We start from the raw sequence: 7155 nt of genomic DNA, 5'->3' as shown, positions 1-7155 counted from the left end.
AAATTGCGACGTTAGACTAACATCTTTCGAGGGCACATATTGGACGGAACTTTCCGTCACAAACGCTTGGATATTTTCTTCAGCAAAACCAGAAACCGTACACACATTATGTCCGAACGACCACACCTCGCGAATCACCATTTCAGGAGCCGGAATATTAGACTAAATAACAAGTGCACCGGTCACACAGGTGAGGTAACACTCTCCACAACTAGGTATTCGACCTCATCTGAAACCCACTCATACATCCCGAACTTTACCCTCGATCTGGACCGGATATACAAAAACCTTAATTTAAATGAAATCACAAATTTATCCTCAATTGCAATCCCCCCACTCCACAAAACCTCGCACATAAATGTACATGCCTTGGCCAATACCGGACTATCGCTGCATGATATCGTAAAACAAGCTACTGATATCAGCACACACCATCGCACACAGCGCTATATGTTTCACATCAAAGACGCTCTTACTTACAGCGGTGTAGGTTTACTGTCTCTCGCAACCCTATACTTAGTCTACCGTCACTCATGCCTCAGCAAGGTCATTACTCTGTGCACACATTGTGAAGCAAAAAAAACGAACCGGACATTTAGAGCCATACAAACAGGGTATGACAATCCAATCGAGCTAAATATTATCCACCCACCTACTTCTTCTGTCCTTCCCATTCCCAACGAAGTAAAAACCCATGATGGAGTTCCTCACACACCACCTTCGCTTCCTTTAAACTCACCAGTACTTGAAACCTTACGAAAACCTTACTATAAATAGGCAACTACCATATTGCTACCAAGATCTGCTGTTGCGCTGCCAAACAGACATAAGTAAATATAAGCTTGTGTACACTACTGCATTGAAATGATTATAATGACGATCTTATACCCTTAGTTTACAATTAGCCTAAAATATATCTACAATCATAACCGATATCATTGTACGAATAGGTCGAACTCGATTAAAAAAAAAAAAAAAAAAAAAAGTAGTTTTACTTAAGACTCAGCGAATCAAGAAAAAAAATTATTGTTGTTTAATCTTAAGTGTACTAACCCGCTTCCACGCACATTAACCCTAGGCGGCTAGCTTTAAACAACATTATATAACCATAGTATTATAACTATATGCCTCACGCTCATACGCAATCCAGAATATGAACCATACTATCTCAAACATAAACTTACTATTACAAACACTTATCCTCAAATATCCAACTAATGTTGCTAAACGCATCAATCAATATTCATTCTACATTTATACTGCGATTACATACTTGTAAACACACACCAATTATCATTTTCATATGTACGGATAACATATTATATTCAGATTATAAATACCATACACTATCTATAATAAGAAAGATTGTAAAACTAATTTTAAGCACATACTTTGAAATCATGTTTCACTACTGTATATGACATTTCCACCTTCTTGCTTTCCATATTCGGGACCATATCTACCGCTATGCTCCCTCTGACGGGGGGGTTGTTACGTCCAGCATACCACTTCTCTCTATTTTTCATACTCGCTCACTCTCCCACAGTTCTTACATTAATCTCATGGTCTCTGTTCTGTCCTCTTATCTCTACGTAGTCTCACGCTATTCACTATCGCGCTTACTCATCAAATTCCATTCCCTACCTCTAGCATTGTCACACCTTTTCTGCACCCGTACGTTTCACGTCTCGGAGGACACTCCTATTCTAACTCTCAACAACGTCATATCTAGACTTCTTACATAGGTTCATACAGCACACTTCGTTTTTACTGCTTTCTGAGCTTCCTCGAAATAAATATACAAGTAATATCTCAAACAAACCCTACGTTATTCAATCCTCATCCTAATTTCCGGTTGACCTGGAACGTAAAAGCGAAGCCAACCAGTTTACTCTTACCGCTCAGGAGTAATTCTACTCACGGACGTAACACCGTCAAATAAAACTCCGATTCTGCTGTTTCGTTGTCTGCTACGTACCAAGGAGGAGGAAATATTGAGCACTTAAATACCTGTCGGCTATGGCGAATCAATCGCCCCCCAAGAAATACACACACACGAACCGTACGCATCGTCAACTTTCAACAATAGCGACGAGATTCAAATCACCGTTTAGCATAAGGATTTATGGGTATTACCGAGCAAGAGTTTGCTGCATTTCTCTGGAAAATAGCTCAAATCTGACGGCACTACAGCAGCGATCACAACTTTAGTCAATAACGCCATCTGCCATTTGTTTTAAGATGTACGGTACGAACTAAACGCTGTCGAGATTAATAAATGTAAGAAAGTTGGTCTGACCAGTCTCCTGAAAGGTTTTGCTTTGCTCAACCCTGGTCAAAGTTGGCTTATGGAAAATGCTGGATGGCTCGATGTTCAGGAAACGAAAAAATTAACTGATGCCGATGGCAACTTTGACATGGTTATTCCCTTGAGCATGATATCGAGCTTCGCTGAAGACTATCGCAAGATCATCGTTAACGCGAAACACGAGCTGATTCTTACAAGGTCAAGAAGTGATTTAAATGCCATCGTTCAAAATCAAGGCAAAGACTCTGGAATCGTGATCGATCAGGTGGAATGGTTAGTACCCTGTGCGAAGTTCTCGGATCAACGAGAAATCGCACTGTTGAATTTCATTGAAAAATATACACCAGTCTCCATGAGCTTCTGCAGTTGGGAGTTGTACGAATATCCTTTGCTACTAGTAACCACGAAACACGTTTGGATTGTGATAACGTCCACCCATTTGGAAAAACCGCGATTTGTCATGCTCGGTTCTCAAACGAACTGAAAAGACAAAGCCGGCAAAAATGCCAGTCATCTTGGTCATTGTAACATTACTGACGTCAAGCTCTTCTTGAATTCCGAGTATTATCCGTACGGTAACCTGAACTTGGACATAAGTCACAATCGCTTTGCATTACTGTACGAGATGTACGCAATTTTTTAAGCTACCTATTACGGCGAAGAACCGAAGCCTCTGTTGACGAAGAGCGAATTTCTACAGTACGAACCTTTGATTCCCATCGATTGTTCGAAACAAAACGAGGCTCTGAAATCTGGACCGGTAGATATTCGTATCGAATTTGAGGCTAAAAATAACTTTCCTACTGGTACGTCTGCCTACTGCTTGATTTTACATGATCGAATAATTGAATATAACCCGCTGAGTGATGGGGTGAGGAAATTGGTATGAAAACCTTGAACGTTGTGACAATCGATTCGGTATTTATCACGATGGAGTCCACACCAAAAGAGTTGGCAGTTGTGTCACTCGACGAAGATACCAATCCGTCAATTCTTCTCTTTGAACCTTCGTACGATTGGAATTATTCACTCTCTCCATTCAAAAGCGAATATTTGTGGCTGTCGCGGAATTATCATTGACTATCCTGGGAAGGTGGTGATTCACCTTTCGAGAAGCTCTACTTCACCATCGAATGTATGTCGCTGCGTAATGCTCCAACAGTTTACGTAAAAGGTTTGGAGAAGAAAAGTTGGCTGCAGAAAATTCTTGGTGAAAAAGTTGAAGTCGTTGATTTGATGGATTTGGGTTGTCCGTCGTTGCAGAAATTGAATAAAATGTCAGACGCGAATTCAAACTGTACGCATCATGCTATATTGCATCCAAACTGTGCAGCTCAAAACGTATTGTTACTGCGAAATTTTTTACTTAAATACAAAAGACAATCGGTATCTACTCGAACTGTTATTTATTTTCATTGCCTAAAGCATGGGTACGATACCGTTGAGTAAGAAACATGTCATTACACTCATATATCAGCATTATGAATTTCATGTAAAACTGTAATCTTAAGTTGTTTTTTTCAATAAAATATTTCGCATCGTCAACATCAACCGTCAATTCAGAACCTCTGTCCTGCTAGTTAAGAGTTTATTCCAGAACCTTCCAGAATTCAACGTCGCACAGCATCCGTCGTCCGCAGGCCGCTCACCGTCAAGTCGAAACTCGTCGGACGATTCCGAGTATTGTTTTCGGCGGACGATTCGGGAATCCTTCAGGGTCAAAGAAGCTCTTTCTCACGGTCCCGGACCGCTCGCCGTCAAGTCGAAACTTATCGAACGCATTGTTTGTCAGCCTACATTCGTTCAGGGTCGAAGCCGCCGCATACAAATTTCAGAACCTTTCAGAATTCAACGTCGCATCGAAATCCTTTGACCGCATGCCGCTCACCGTCGAGTCGAAACACGTCGGACAAATTGTTTGTCAGTCTAGATTTGTTCAAGGCCGCGAAAATCTTCTCGAATCTTCTGGAAGCTCTCAAAACCTGACACATGCCAGGATTCTCGGTCGAACGTTCGAGCAGAGATGAGTAGGGAGATCTCCAACGCTCGGCTTTTCGTGATGCCAGCTAGGTTGGAGCGTCGACGTGACACCTAGGCGGCCACGCACCGAAGGTGGCCCATTTCCGACCTGATACCTAGGCGGCCATGCACTGAAGGTGGCCCACAATCGTGCATATATAGACATACTCGGTGGCTCGAGCAAGCGGTTGCTAATCGCATCCTTGTCCCCGCTCGCACAAATGTTTCCAGGAATGCAAGAATTGGGATTTTTTTGTTTCAATTGTGAATGTCAGCGAATAAAAGTATCTCCAGATTTGATAAATTTTGGATTCAATTAGCGGACGCTGAACCAAAATAATTAACCATTCCCAGCCCGAATACTTTTTTTTTTTCTTTTTAATAAATATTCTTTTTTTATTGATATGAAAATATGCGACGCCTGGTGTTCTCGAATATTTGTATACGCAGTCTATGGAAAAATATACGAAGCCAGCTCGATAACATTTATGCAAAATGTGCAATGGGCAAGTGGTTGGAGGAAATTTTTTTTTTTCTCGAACTGAATCTTCCAGAGAACCATCAGCGAATTCCAAGCAAGCTCCATAAACATACCGAGCAAACGCGCGATCACGGACGTAGCTGTGGTATGGCTGAGTGGATACCACATGAGGATGAATTTTCAATCACAGATTTTTGCGCGAAGTTTTCCTGTATTTAGATTAATTACTGCTGCCTTTGCTATAATACTGCATTCAAGTCTCAAACAAAACACTGAAAAATAAGTTAACCACTTAATGTAAAACAAAATGTTAGATCGAGCTTAAATTTAAGCCGGAGTTACATAAACTAAGATAATTACAAGTGCAATATTGTAAATATTGAACATTCATTGTTCATCTAAATAAATATGGTTTCCTCCTCAAAAAAAAAAAAAAAAAACATGAGGATGGAGTGATGCGGGACACGGGTTCGATCGCAGTTCACTCTTTTTTTTTTTATTTTTAAATTCAATCCCGGCTTTTTTTTTGTATTTTCGGAGAGAAAAAACAAATCAACGAAAGAAAATTTCGAGAGCCGGTCGAATTTTTCCTTCTTTCCTTTTGCTTTTTTTTTACTGAACCCACCTTTTTTGTAGTGGGGGTAACCCAGAAGAGAACAAATAATTGAAACAATAAAATTCCGAGAGCGAATCGATTTGTTCCCCGTTATTGGCGCCTCTTTTTTGATAAGGAAAAGTTTTGACAGTAATGTAAAATAGAGATTACTAAACACAAATGTATTGTTTTTTAATAACATCGGCCTACAAAAAAAAAGTGGTCTGTACTTTTGACCGGACCTACCTATCTTTATGTATTTTGACGCGCTCAATCCGAATCTGAAATAAGTTTTGCCCGTACACCCTCAAAATTTTGAGTAAATTGCAAAAACCATAAAAATCGCCAAAAATTAGCATTTTTGGTATGAAAAAAATTTATGGAAGTATAGTCCAAGTATGATTTTTATGCATTTTGGTCCGCTAAACCCAAATCTGAAGTTTATTCAACCATAAGCCTTTTGAAATTTAATTCGGCCGGTGTTATTAAAAAACAATACATTTTTTTTTAGTAATCTCGATTTTCTATTACTGTCAAAACTTTTCCTCATTAAAAAAAAAAAAAAAACGCCCATTTTATATCAGTCTTGACGAGCATTTCTTAAGAAGTTTGAGAGATGCGAGATCGGAAAGACAAAATTATTTCAGTAGCAACAATGTATGGACCCCTCTCCTTTTCTGATATTGGCAGCCAGTTAAGAGGCTTTACAGTGTTCAGTTTAGTGCCAGCAGCTCTCGAGGTAGCAAGATGGTAAGTGAATTACATAATTATTTTACATGTATGGAAAAACCGGCAGGTTTGACGATCGTCTATTTACTTTATAGATTGAGAAGAGAAAAAAAGGGAAGGACCTGTAGTCGTATTTTATACTTTATTTAATTTTCCTTGAATTGTCAGAAGTTTTTATTTTTGATTGTATAGGAATAAGATGTGTGGGGAATTACATTCTAGTGCCCAAGAATATAGTACACATTTTCGATCATTTTTTCTTTTTTTTTTTTTCGAAACCATTTTAATAATAATTATGTAATTCACTTACCATTTTGCTCCCTCGAGAGCTGCTGGCACTAAACTGAACACTGTGAAGCCTCTTAACTGGCTGCCAATATCAGAAAAGGAGAGGGGTCCATACATTGTTGCTACTGAAATAATTTTGTCGTTCCGATCTCGCGTCTCTCAAACTTCTTAAGAAATGCTCGTCAAGACTGATATAAAACAGGCGTTTTTTTTTTTCTAATAAGGAAAAGTTTTGACAGTAATGGAAAATAGAGATTACTAAAAAAAAATGTATTGTTTTTTAATAACACCGGCCGAATTAAATTTCAAAAGGCTTATGGTTGAATAAACTTCAGATTTGGGTTTAGCGGACCAAAATGCATAAAAATCATACTTGGACTATACTTCCATAAATTTTTTTCTTACCAAAAATGCTAATTTTTGGCGATTTTTATGGTTTTTGCAATTTACTCAAAATTTTGAGGGTGTACGGGCAAAACTTATTTCAGATTCGGATTGAGCGCGTCAAAATACATAAAGATAGGTAGGTCCGGTCAAAAGTACAGACCACTTTTTTTTTGTAGGCCGATGTTATTAAAAAACAATACATTTGTGTTTAGTAATCTCTATTTTACATTACTGTCAAAACTTTTCCTTATCAAAAAAGAGGCGCCAATAACGGGGAACAAATCGATTCGCTCTCGGAATTTTATTGTTTCAATTATTTGTTCTCTTCTGGGTTACCCCCACTACAAA

At 38.8% G+C, this 7155-nt stretch overlaps 1 long non-coding RNA gene across 1 annotated transcript; it reads left to right on the top strand.

Annotated features, from left to right (window-relative positions):
• The first annotated feature begins 1872 nt into the window (after window positions 1–1872).
• LOC124184600 lies at window positions 1873–5381 on the top strand. Its single transcript, XR_006871223.1, has 3 exons — window positions 1873–1933; window positions 2242–2248; window positions 5371–5381. It is a non-coding gene; the product is annotated as an uncharacterized LOC124184600 (long non-coding RNA).
• Window positions 5382–7155: the final 1774 nt, after the last annotated feature.

This window comes from Neodiprion fabricii, chromosome 6 (genome assembly GCF_021155785.1).
Source record: "Neodiprion fabricii isolate iyNeoFabr1 chromosome 6, iyNeoFabr1.1, whole genome shotgun sequence".
NCBI lineage: Eukaryota > Metazoa > Arthropoda > Insecta > Hymenoptera > Diprionidae > Neodiprion > Neodiprion fabricii.
This window is presented reverse-complemented; position numbering and strand designations above follow the sequence as displayed.